This window comes from Armigeres subalbatus, chromosome 3 (genome assembly GCF_024139115.2).
Source record: "Armigeres subalbatus isolate Guangzhou_Male chromosome 3, GZ_Asu_2, whole genome shotgun sequence".
In the NCBI taxonomy this organism is placed as follows: Eukaryota; Metazoa; Arthropoda; class Insecta; order Diptera; family Culicidae; genus Armigeres; species Armigeres subalbatus.
The window spans coordinates 157,961,610-157,975,689 of NC_085141.1; the positions used below are offsets into that span (position 1 = coordinate 157,961,610).

Here is a 14,080-nt window from a genome sequence, read left to right on the forward strand (position 1 = left end):
GACATTTATAGATTTCTTATTGAGGATAGTATTTGAAGTATAAAAATTCTATTAATAAAATGTTCAGACTTGGGCAAAATGTGCTAGTTTAGGGGAACTGTCCCGTTTTCCAAACAAAGAAATACAGCACCAATTTCGTTACTTCATTTTGCTAACATGCGTGCTTACTGCTGAAAAAAATCACAACAATAAGAAACAAGCCAATGAGCAGTAACCCTACTAAAATAGAGGAGGAACTGCTAATACGTCAACGAAAAATTATTTCTATTTCTATTTTATTTTGTTTGTCGTCAATCATTTCGTAGACCGTTACATACATATATGTGGCTATACTATAGTACATTAGTTTATTTTAACTATCCTTGGCCGGTTTAACTTATATCAAAAAATGCTTTTTTAAGTGTTTTTATGTTCATTGTCACATCAATTTTGTCGCTATGTGAGTTATAACAAGACATTATTCTGTTCAGAGGCGTATGTTTGGCATAGTTTGTTCTGGGTTAGGGACAAAAGGTCGAAAGACAAAAGGTCGAAAGTACAAAAGGTCGAAAGACAAAACGTCGAAAGACAAAAGGTCGAAGGGACAAATGGTCAAAAAGGACAAAAGGTCGAAAGGGACAGAAGGTCGAAAGGACAAAACGTCGAACGGGACAAAAGGTCGAAACGGACAGAACGTCGAACGGGACAAACGGTCGAAAGAAACTAAAGATCAATAAGATCAAAAGGTCGGAATGGACAAGGAACTGAAATGGAGAGAGTCAATCTAGCACCAGAGTTGCCCTACACAGTGAACAAAAACTCTGCTCTTTTATTTTTCACATTTTTATGGTAACGGAAGGGAATCTATGACAAAGGTCGAAGGACAAAAGGTCGAAAGACAAAAGGTCGAAAGACAAAGGTCGAAAGACAAAAGGTCGAAAGAAAAAGTTCGAAAGACAAAAGGTCGAAAGACAAAAGATCGAAATGACAAAAGGTCGAAAGGGACAAAGGTCGAAAGGCACAAAAGGTCGAAAAGGACAAAGGTCGAAAATGACTAAGGTCCAAAAAGGACAAAAGGTCGAAAGGGACAAAAAGGTAGATCAAGAACAAGTTGATAACAAGTTGGGTGTATTGGTGTTGGGTGTGAAGAACTTATCAAATGCATTTAACTTCAAGTAGAAATAACACACTCATCACATCAATCAAAGTTGAAGAATGAGCAATTTTCAAAAGAAGTAGTAATTACTATGAAACAATATTATGAATATCTAGATAGTTCTGTTAGAGATAAAAGATTGTTGATTTTGGAAGTTGAATAAAACTTGTGCGCGATACAGAGTTGTCCTATACAATTAGCAAAAAAGTTGCTGTTTTATTTTAAACTATTTTTAGCAATTAAATGAAATTCATTCAATAAATGCAAATAATAGATTAAAATCTAGGTTTTCTGAATGTCGCTTCAATCTGTCAAAAGAGTGTACTCCGTAGCCACCCAGACGCACGCATTGAAAATACACCGGCGTGTAATATACGCCGGTGTATTTGATGTGCGGCGATACTCGACTGACAGATCGAAGTGACATTTAAAAACACAACATCCATCTATTAGTTGTACTCACTGAATGAATTTGATTTATTTGTTAAAAATTGTTAAGAGCAGAGCTTTTGCTAACTGTGTAGGACATCTCTGGTACTAGATTGACTCTCTCCGTTTCAGTTCCTTGTCCATTTCGACCTTCTGATCTTATTGATCTTTAGTTTCTTTCGACCTTTTGTCATGTTCGACATTCTGTCCGGTTCGACCTTTTGTCCCGTTCGACCTTTTGTCCCGTTCGACGTTTTGTCCTTTCGACCTTTTGTCCTTTTCGATCATTTGTCCCTTCGACCTTTTGTCTTTCGACCTTTTGTCCCTAACCCAACGGAAGGTACGTTCAGGTTAATTTTCTTAAAGCAAACATCAAAAACTGTTTTTGAACGATTAATATTTGGGGCCCAAACAACACTACAATATTCAAGAAGAGATCTCACATACGTCACATTAATGCTAGGTGGATTAATCTGTATTTTTTAAAAGATGTTTAACTTGAACACTATCGTTGTTCTTCCCATTGAACTCATTGAACACTGAACAATTCATTTTCGGTGGCTTCTTGAAAACCCACACGTTCATATGGACAAGCAGCTAATTACATCTCTGGGCAATTATGGCCATTATTTGGAAAATCTCACCGTCGTCTCCTACCAGCCAGCGCCAATGGCACTTAAAAACCCCAGATAGTAATTGCACCGCTTCTTCAGGAAACACCAAGTGACCTACAGAACTGCATGCATTCAATGGCAACAATTACAAGCGCGTTTCACTTAATTTGATCCATTCAAAATGCGCCCGCGCAGGGTACCACATTTACACACCGTTCGTTTCCCAGGGAACCCATCTTCATAAAGGTGCAATTGTTATGATCAAACAAAATAAGTAAAAATGATGAATGGTTGTTACTGTTTCCACCACTGTTAAACCGGGCCCACTTCGGTAAAACAAAAAAAAAAACAAGGACTGATCCACCTATTGGTTAATGTGCCGTTTTGCCGCGAACCGAAAACTTGTCCGAATATTAGTCGAGTTATTAGCTATTAAGTTAAAATTCTCATTTTCATTTTGGTCACATAAATTCATATAAATATAAATCAGCGTCATAAAAATTCTTGGATAACATTTTAGAAAGTAATAGAACTATTTAGAGCTAATTTCAAAATCAATCAATAGGATACAATTCTCGTTGATATTTTATAAATATTCGAAATGGCACAGAAAACAGAGACGTGCTCGGTGGTCTAGTGGCTACCGCTTCTGCCTTATGAGCAGGAGGTCGTGGGTTCAATTCCAGGCTCGTCCCTTTCCTAATTTGTATTTCTATCCATAGTTCTTTCTGGCATTTCGTTTCTGCCAACACGATTCCTATTGTTATAACATTCCACACTAACAATTCCAAAACTCCCGTGGCACCTATGAGTCCGTAGAGTTCTCTGCATCTTTCTTAAGTAGGTGTCCGACTAACCATCCTCCCCTTTCCCAGCATTCACGCAAGGACGTAATGGCCAGGACAGATCTGGACTATTGGAGTGCATTGCTTCCATCTAAGAGATGAGCTGATTGGTCCCAAATCAATATCTGTGGTAAAGGATGAAAGTGACGCTACTCTCATACAATAATCAAGGATTGTACCACCTACGAATTTGTGCGAATTGCTCAATGCTAATGCTAATTCGAAATGGCACAGAAAAAAAGCATTGCGTTCGGTAGTTATCTTGTTTTGTAAACAATAGTTGGTGTTTTGACTTAGCATAAAAATGGAAATATTAACACTAAATGAATGAATCTGGTAATTCTCATTTTAAATTACAACCTTTCAGTTCAGGATCGTTGTACGAAAAATGCAAAAAATAGGAAAAAAAGTTTGTAAATTTCTGTACCCATATCTATACCTTGGTGCGACTGCTGTTGAATGGTGTAGCACTATGCGTCAATACCAATACTCAGTGGCACTGTGGCAATGTTGTTCGAATTATGTCGTCTTCGTCGTCGCGAGTAAGCTCTCATGTTTTTTCCCGTCGCGACGGCTGACATCGCATTCGGCAGCACCCATGTTGGCAGTTCTGTAGAGGCCGTGCTGTTTATGTATGTAGTCATTGTTAATGTTGATAAATTGTTATGTTTCTTTATTTTTAATGGTTCGAGCAAGGAAAATGAAACCGATTGAAGAAGGAAAGAAAGTGATTCGAAATAGGCAAGTCATGTATGTAGGAAGTGATAGCGCAACATGTGCGAGGCATCTAGTTGAGAAAATTTACAACTTCGTTGAAGCTTGGGGAAAATTATTAAGCATGTATAGAATTTTCTGGAGCTGTTCGCTCTAATGCATATTCGAAGTATTTTTATGCAATTCTTCTGTGTCGTGAACTGGTGTGGTTTAATCAACATATGTTTAGAGTCAGATAAACTAAGTAATAATGGAATATAATAATGATGTGATGGTATAATTTGATTGGCCACACCTCCCTGACTGCATCCAATCGTATCTAATATTAATATTGTAACACTCGTGGTTTATCCTTCGTCGTGGCAACTTCCGTTTTTTTGCACACAGCAGTCAAAGATGGTCCTCATCTTGCGTTGCTTAAAAATTTCAAATGCTTACATGTCCTCCTCGAGGATGGTCCAGGGTTCATGTTAGTAGAGGACCACCGGTCTTATGAGTTTTTTTATCTTTATACATCAGGTACCCCGGGGCAAGTGGGACCTAAAAAAACGCTAGTTCAGCAAAATCGCTAAAGCATACTTACAAAACAGGGTATTTCAGGACCAGTGTTGTAAAATGTCATTTGCATTCGTTTGTATAATTTTCCCAGAACTTGTTTCAGAATAGCTATCAATTCATGTTGTATGACGAACTTATAGCGGTTAAATGGGCCTACAACTTTGTCTAACGAGAGCTTTGCTGTAAATATGTAATCTGGGGCGTGGGAGGCGAAATGTCATTCAAATGACATTATGTCAAATGACACGTGACATTTTGGAGAGTTTTCACTCTCCAGCCTTTGATATTATACTTAGAGCAATGCACCCTTGGACAAAGTATAACCCTACTCAAGCGTTATGAGTACATTCAAAATTATGGAAGAAATTTTGCTTCTAAAGAAAGTTATGAGCAAATTAGTCAAATGACATGCAGATGACATTTTACAAGCCTGTTCAGGACATTAAATATGGATACATCATTATATGCTTCCGTTGTTGAAGTGTAGACGTGTTGTAAGCCATTTTTTCAGTTACAAAAATATTGGTAGTGACTTAAATAATTTTACCTGAGGGACCCACTTACCCCTTCAAACGGGGCAAGTGGGACCTATTCTGCTCTATACTGTGGAACGAAACTATTTTGAAAAAATGTAGATATAATGCTCATGTAATTTCTGAGTCGTAGTATTTTAGATCATGGATTGAGGTTTATTGATTATCAGACATTTGTTTTTGGCAAAAGAAAGTGATTACAATGTTAACAGATATAAAATCAAGACAACAGCCGGTTTACCGTTTAATTGTCTGTTGTGTGGCTTTACATTAGCTTACTTTCTTACCAAATGTGTTAGATGGAAGAGATAAGCAAATCTTTGTTCATTTTTCGAATGAATGTTTCTCTGTTTAACACAAATTATTACATAAATTACAACCTCAAAAAGAACGTTTTTATTCAGGCGGTGTTGTGAATAACGTTGTTGTAAATTGGCGGTAAATAGGCGGTGTTGTAAATAGAACGAAATGGCCAATTTATGTCTTAAGCACTTTATTTATCTTAAAATCTGTTAATCTGATGCGAAGTTTAAAAATAACGAAACACAAGACAAAACCTGTTGATCTATTGTAGAATAAGTAGATTGTTTGCACTGTAAACGGAAAATTTTGCATAGTTATAACCATTGCTCTTTTCCATGAGGGAGACAATTTTCAGAAAGTAAAATACACATTTTGTGAATCAACTGTACACTACTTCTTAACAACTAAACCAACAATATCAACTGCATTTGATTCAGATCCATATGATATATGAGTGTCGAAGTTATTTTTCACTAGACAACAATCTAAAAACAGGTATAATGGCTCTATCGAAAATGTTGTTCTAATATGTCCCACTTGCCCCATGTATGTTAAAAATCAAGGAAAAGTGAAAATTGTAGATTTTGGCTTTAATCAAAACTTTTAAATCGTTTTTGATGTCAAACAATTATTAAATTGGCAAATATTCACTTTCCACATCAATGATAAATTTAGGAACGACTATTTTGTTGAAAATCCATTGAATTTAAATAAAAGTGATAGATTTTGCCGGTAGTTTAAAGTCATGCTTAAACAATACCATTAGTATGGTGCCGCAAATGGTTTTGATTCCAAACTTTTTTGTGTCAGTCGAATTAGTTGATAATTCTGCTTCATCTTTCTAGAACATTGTTAGCATTAAAAACGTTCACCGATTAATCGGCAGCTATAGTACCCACTTACCCCGTATTTTCACTTGCCCCGGGGTACCTTAATACAGATGTGTTTCTTTTTTTATGGCATTTTCTTCTAGAGCCTTTATTTTATCAGTTCATCAGAACAATTGGAGGAGCCTCTGAAAACTTCATTTGAACATAAAAATATATATAATTGAGGTTATGTCTGATTGCTTACTACTCTCTCACTGTGTGAAGTTAACTAATTGAAAACCATCGATCGTCGATAACGTCGATAAGTAATACACTCAAATCATTAATTAATGTAAATCTTTCTAAATGCATGTTCATGCATTTTCAGTTCTAAGTCCTCTCCAAAACAACAAGCAGGTGGTCTTTGCTCTCCCAACCTTGTCTTTGATACTTGTCCTGTTCGGAAGAAATGCATTACTTTATATGAATTCAGTCCGATATCTGTAAGGTCGTATGACAAACATACTCCGACCTTTTCTATTTTCAGTTGTAAACATGTTATGGAGTATGTGACTAATAAAACACCGTTAGAATAATTTTACCGCGAACTCCGTGCATGATTCATCTCTCCGAAGTTTCGATATAACGGATTTTATTCCTCCCCAATAAAGATAACTATGCAAATGTTTCGATAGCTAGTAGTGAGCGCGTCGCGGTCGTCGTCCCGCCGACCAAACGCTTCGGTCAACATGTATGTACACGACCTTCACATTATACTGATTGGGTGCCAAATATGTATGCTTGTTAGTTTACTTAACTGTCTATCTCTCCAAAATATGCAGCACCGGGTACCGGCTGGTTCGAAGCACACGAACCGCGCACGAGGATGAGAGATATAGATATCACTCGACCCAGATTGACGTCCAGCGCCGGCATCTATCTTCATCTTTCGTCTTCACGGCCCGTCAATGTCAGCAGGCTTCGGCGGAATACGCCGATGTTTCGTTGCAGTCGGTGAACTTGTTCCTTACAGACGGTACCAGAAGAGCGAAAGCATCTATGGGCAAAATTTGCCTAACGTGGTGTAATTGGATGGCATTAACCTTTAGGTTAACCTTTTTGTGGGAGTGTGAATATATCACCATAAATGTGTGTACGTACCACATTCAGATGATTATTATAGATAGACATCAAGAAGGTTGATGGATGTGGCGCATATCCTACCATCATCGTTATTACGTTCGTTAGGGGAAGATGGGGAGGCATGATTCTTTTGGATACTTGATTCCCTCATCCTGTTGTCAGCATCCCTTCAAAATTTAGGATATTTAGATTTTAAGTTGTTTACTTAAACTGGAAAAACTCGATCCCTCATTATTCATCCATAAACAAATTTGTCGAAAAAAATATAAATCTAAATCTTGGCAAATGGTTTTTTTTTGCAGATTAGACAAATGTGTTGAAGGATGAATTGATATCATAAATTCCTCTCCGAATTCCAAGATTGAATGCATTGTCGAATTTCTTAATAACACACGTTCATAAATACGCACAGCAGAACAGAAAATTTAAAAATTCTGAAGGAAATATATCACAAAATTAGTAAGCACCTTTCTACTTTTTACTTGTTAAAGTTTTGGGAGATGGATCAATTTCCTCCGAATATTCTGATTTTATTTTTTTCATTTTCATTTTACAATATAAGAAATCTATTGGATATCAATAATACCATCACTACCATGTCTTTAAAATACTTTTTCCGATAAAGATAATTTGATTTTGAAAAATTCAACCACAGATACATTTCACCTCACTGATTTGAAAAAAAATGATAACTCCTTGTATGCCGCTGTAAGCACGCACAGTGCAGGTTTATTCCAGAGTGTATGTAATTTAGAGTGGCGACATGTGCCGCATTTGACAGGTCTCCTGCTCGTTTGGATCACGATTTTGTATGGGAATGACAGATGAATTATGTTTCAATTCTGACAGTGTCGCCACTCTCAATTACATTCATTCTGGTTTATTCATTGTATGTTTCTTAGAGAATAAATTTTCTTGTCTTTGGCTGTGATATTCATATCGAAAATGAAAAATGGGATCAATTCTCCCCAGTTTCCTCTGTACATATTTCGGTGTTGGAGATGGGCATGACACTTTTTCCGTACATCCAACTTGTATCGAAGGGCTATAATTTCACTTCAAAATTGCTTCTTAGATAAAAATGCTATATCAACGTGAGAGTATGGTTGGATCATGTTGGCCTTAGAATGGCTACAAAGAAATCATATTTACATTTGCAAAGTTTAAATCTTTGTTCAGCATCACTAGGCATGAAGACGCATTTTTCGCAACGCAATATATAAATATACAGAATGTACTGCGGGACTTAAAAGCTCACAGGTAATAACTGTGGAATCGTTTAAGGTTAATCGCGTTAGAATACAGTTTCAAAAATACTTCACGTTATCAGGGGTGCAAATCGACAAAAGCAAGTAACAGGAAAAAGCGAAAAGCAGTTTTGCTCCGAAATATTTTAGATGTGCTGATTTATCTATTATTTGACATTTGCCCCGTCAAAACGCAGGGTGAGGGCTTGGGCGGCCATTGTGACAGACACTTTTAAATTCTGTTGTTATTACATGTAGTGAACACAGAAGTCATTACATATTAGCAGTGGCTGATTTTCTACTAGCCGCTGTCAGCATCTAGGCGCTAATGTTAATGCACAAATAGCCAGCATGAGTGATTCGCCACATTTTTATATGGCGAATAATATCTAACGCCGATTTGCTCGAAAGTAGGAGAAAGTATTTGGTCGCTTGCTTTATAGATAAATGATTGATCAAAGTTACCCCTAATTAAAAAATAAAAAAAAACTCGACAAAAAGATTTTTTTTAAATAGTTTAAAGTTATCAAATAATCAAGAACAACAGCCTTATACGTTCTACATGTAGCAGTACTCGTTTAAGAAAAAGGCTTTTATTTCACTTACGGCAGAAATATTTACAAAACATTAAAAAAATAGGTCGTCTTGAGAGTCTCGTACTTGACTCGACTTGACGACGACTAAGTCGAGTCAAGTACGAGACACTGAAGACTACCTTACTGTTGAGGTCGAAATACGTATCTGTCAAGGTACAATTAAGTGGTGGAATTAAATGGGATTGTACAAACTCGTCTTATGACAAGTGAACTGAAACAGGTTTGATTCACCTTTTTAAAGAAGCAGTCATAAATATCCTCCTACAAATCGATGAGCCAACAACGTTACACCATAGGCTAACATCACCTCCCGTTACTCTAGCCTAGCTGACCACGACTCATACAGTTATAGTTATGCTATGCTTGCTCGTTAGGCTGTAATACGAATAGACAACTTATTGCCAAATTTATAACCTTCAATTGATTCTCAAGCGGTGCTTACATAAACACTAAGTTTTCATCTAGACGAAAGCGACCCTTAAGAGATTAGTATTTACATATTGGACAAATAAAATGCAGGCAATGAACACAACATAATCTACAATGAGTATAAACCTAATCTGAATAACGTAGAGGACATAAAATAGCTAAAACATACAATGTGATTGGTGAATTAAACGAGTTTGTTCAATATGTTGTTGACATCATGTATGCACATGTATATCATCCATATTCCCAGCAAAATTACTCAAAGTCCGGAGATGTCAAGAAAATCGTCCTTCTTATAATCAATCGGACCGGGATACTGTTGAGCTACGAAAAGCAGAATAATTATCGCTACAAATATCTCATCATATTTCTTGCAGATAAAATTAAACGCAATCTTGTTATTATCTCTTCTGGGTAAGGATATTTAAGTAAAACTTAGGCTGCTGTTTGTTAGCTATGTTTGGGTTTTTCATTATCCTTGTAAAAACTTGATTGTGCATTGTAGCAATGCTTGCTTTCAGCTAAAAGCTGCAATTGCAGAACGTGTAAAAATCCATCTCAATGCCATGCCCCAGCACAGCCCTGTCAAAAGCGCCGCGGTGCGCATTTTGCTTCCACGCCAATAATAAATTAAAGCCGAACAGATTAAGGTTTTATCGCACATTCGTTTGTTTATTGAACTTTGCTTCGACCGAATTGAACTTTCATTTTTTTTTTCATTTCATTTTTCACCTCGAGCAGATTTTGCTGCCTGCCGCCGCTTCCAGTGCCAGTCCATATTCCATTGCTCGATTTTCTACGTAGAGGATAATGGTTAACAGTGAGACTCCAGGAACAGTGAATCGGAAACATTCGTTCTAGGCATTGATGTATCGTATAGACTGGATCTTTTAGACTGATCGTTCCGCCTCTCGTGAAGGTCTTGATCAGTACATTTGCCGAAGACTGATTAGAGCTCTGTGTAAAGGTGAGATTACAAAATGCCAAACACAATGAAATCAGGTCTGTACAAAAACTAATTTGAAACTCTGCATAGTCTTTTACACTTTAATAAAGTCAAAAAAATAAATAAATAAATAAATATATATATATATACAATAAGTGGGATAATATTGATTTTGACCATGGAGATATATATATATATATATATATATATATATATATATATATATATATATATATATATATATATATATATATATATATATATCTCCATGGTCAAAATCAATATTATCCCACTTATTGTTGAAGCCGATCCTGATTGAGGGGCGCGCCTTTGAGAGTTGATATAAGCCATTTTTCGAAGGGTATAAATAGCAGTACCTCAATGTAAAGAGACCCCACATTTAGTTTGAGAAATCTATATACATCTATATCTTCTTCTATATACATAAAAATAAATTTCTGTCTGTTTGAGCCTTATAGACTCTGAAACTACTGAACCGATCGGCGTGAAAATTTATATGCAGGGGTTTTTGAGACCGGCATAAGTTCTTAAGATGGTTCGAGACCCCTCCCCCTCTGGAAGGGGTGGGTTCCCATACAAATGGAACACAACTTTCTGCATAACTCAGGAACTAATCAAGCAAATAGAACCATATTTAGCATGTGGAGGTTTTTGAAGGCAAGACGCAGGGTTGTTACGACTACGCGGATTTCGCGATTTTCGCGGATCTGGCGCGGATTTAGTTTTAGGTGAAAGTGTAAAAAATAAAATGCTGGATCATAGGATGTTCATTTGAAAATTAGTTTTATGTCTATCTAGATGGGTTTAATTTTCGTTAGCAAATGTTGTTGAGAACAAAATTTACGTTTGAAGTCAATTACTCACATAATTTTTCGGATATTTACAGGCGCTTATGAGAGTGGCGCCACTTGTTTTCACTTTTAAACCATTCTAAAGCATGCCGCATACAAAACATTTCTGTTGAAGGACATGAGCACCCGAGATATTTGTCAGTTTCTGATTGATTATCATAAAAGGAATCACAGCATTTTGCTAAAGTTTTTTCGTCAGGAATTCTGATATAGTGTTGAACATTTTTTATTGCTTTCATAGCATTCATCGAAAACGAATAAGGGTTTATACAACAATTGACCTTTTCCGTCAAAAATTTGTATTCGCTCAATCGATTCTTTGACTTATTTAAGGTCAACTTTCCCAATGAATCCATATTGTTTGACGCCTCTAACTATTTTTAAAATCGAAAACAAAAACCGAAAAAGTGCTGCACGTGTGAACCGGCCTAAAAAATTCACCCGATGTTCGTTCAAAATCGGGACAATCTAAAAATAACAGCACTTTTTTCGATATTTGTTTTAAATTTTTTTAAACTTTTCTTTGGGAAAGTTGACCGTAAATAAGCCAAAGAATCGATTGAGCGAATAAAAATTTTTGACGGAAATGGTCAATTGTTGTATAAACCCTAGAATCAACTAAGACAATAAAACGAGATACTTTTTTTTGACTGGAAAGGTCAATTGAAAATACAAAAAATGTTCCTTTATTGATGCAGATGCCTCATTTAAATAAGTACTTCAGCAGAAATTCGTTCAAACATTGGAATGTAATTTTCAAAAGGTATTGCTTAAAAAACGCAGTGATTCTAGGAGCATTTTTTGCGATATTTTCAGATAAACTCCGGTATTTTTTTCGCAGGAATATTCACACGAAATTTAGAAACCTTCTGAAGAATTTCCACAAGGATTTTATGAGGAATGAAGAGCCTGAAGAGAATTACTGCAGCATTTTAAATCCGAAAAGTTATAAAGAAAATTGTGGATGAATTTCTGCAAACATTCTTGGAGTACTGACCACAGATATTACTGTAAAAAAAATCACAGCAATGCTATATTGAATTTTTGGAACAATTATCGGAAGGTTATCCACAGGAATTCACCAAAGAATATCTGCAGAAGTTTCCAAAGCGATTTCCACAAGAATTCATGAAGGAAGTTCCGAATGTATTTCCGGAACAATTTTTACAGATTCCCAGAGAAATTTCCGCAAAAATTCACTTTGCGATTTTCTCAGAAATTCCTGTAGCGGTGATCACAGGAATTTCTACGAACAATCTTCATAAATTGCGTCTAGATTTTAACGAAAGATTCTCCGGAAGTTTTTCCGCAGGAAGTCACCAATCAATGTCTGCATGAATGACCAAAGCGATTTTTGCAGACAATTTTGGAACGACTTCTGCAAGAGCAGTTGGATTTCTGCAAAAATTTCCAGGATAATTTCCGCGAAAATTCCCGGAGTATTCCGTAGAAATTTCCGGGATGAATGTGTGCGAATGATGAATTTCTGCAGGAATTTCTGCGGATATTCTCGGAGATTTTAGTTGAAATTCTAGTAAAAAACGACACATGCCTGAAAATTACGATAGATGGGTGTTAAAAATGTTGTCACTTGTCAAACTTGTCACAAGAAGGACTTTCCGCACAAATTCCGGACTAATTTTTGCTGGAGTTTACGCTAATTTTTCTACAAAATTTCCGATGAAAAGCTCTGCTGAAACATTTATTATTTGTTTCTTGATACAAATTTAAATTATTGTTTTACAGAAGTTTTGTTTAAATACGAAATTGTACGGTCTAATTGCCTAATCTCAACGCAAGTATGTCTTGTGATCAAAAATTACAACAAAGCTGTATGATTTGATGCATGAGAAGAAATTGCGGTTTCGGCAGATTTTTTATTATTTGCCAAGTTTTTCTATAATTATATATGATCAAATCTGGCCTGAACATTCCTTGTATATCAATTCATCTCGTATAGTTCGATCAACAAGAAATCCACTGAAAATAATTAAACAAAACATGCCCAAACCAGCAACTTGTCTAAAAAGCGGTGCTTATTGAAATAGTTTTGGCTGTTTAGTTCTTGTTCACTTATCTTCAGTACTGATTAAAAAAAACATCTCGAAAAGTTTTTATATTAACTGCGATTTTGTTAGTCCAATTTTCAATTTGGTACATACTTGAGTAAAGTTGAAGTTCAAAATAATATTTAATATCATTAATGTTACCAACTTGAAGAGATTTTAGTTAATTGGATTTGGCGCGGAGTGGATTTCATGTCGCGCGAAAACGGCGCGGATTTGGCGCGAAAAATATTTCAGGATCTCCGTAACAACCCTGACATGTATATATGATGGTTTGAGACCCCACCCCGCTCTTAAGAAGGAATTTATCATACAAATGAAACATAAATTTTGAACATATTCAATTTTTGACGAGACGAAGTTTGACGGGACAACTAGTATCTGCATTAAAAAACGACTACTTCATTTCTTCTCAATAGAAATGGAGCAAAACGACATGCACTAAACAAATGTCACGGGTATGCTACAAAAGTTACATTTCTTGTATATAAACCTTGAAGAATTCTAAATGCCAAGCTCTTATACAATAATTTTAAGATTTGTTTTTTGAGTGTATACATTCGATAAAAATTCATTATATAATAAACTTCATGAAAATATAGACTTGATTGACGCTTTGATAGCTTTATTCAAGACTCATGGTTGATTACTTTCCCCTACAATTTCTGTGTAATATAATCTCTTCGACACTGTGTAATAGCTGTGACCGGTCTAGCCCAATGCAGCAGCAACATGTCGGCAATCGAAAGCTTCTCTCCTCTGTTCATTTTCGGACTTGCGATGTAGTGTTACCAGGCGATACCGAAATCCGGAAGTACGTAAGAAACGCATTTGAATCATT

At 36.0% G+C, this 14,080-nt stretch overlaps 1 protein-coding gene across 9 annotated transcripts in view; it reads left to right on the forward strand.

Annotated features, from left to right (window-relative positions):
- LOC134220566 (signal peptide peptidase-like 3) overlaps nt 1-14,080 on the forward strand; it is a 149,900-nt gene that overhangs the window by 21,329 nt on the left and 114,491 nt on the right. The gene's annotated exons all lie outside the window — the stretch shown is intronic.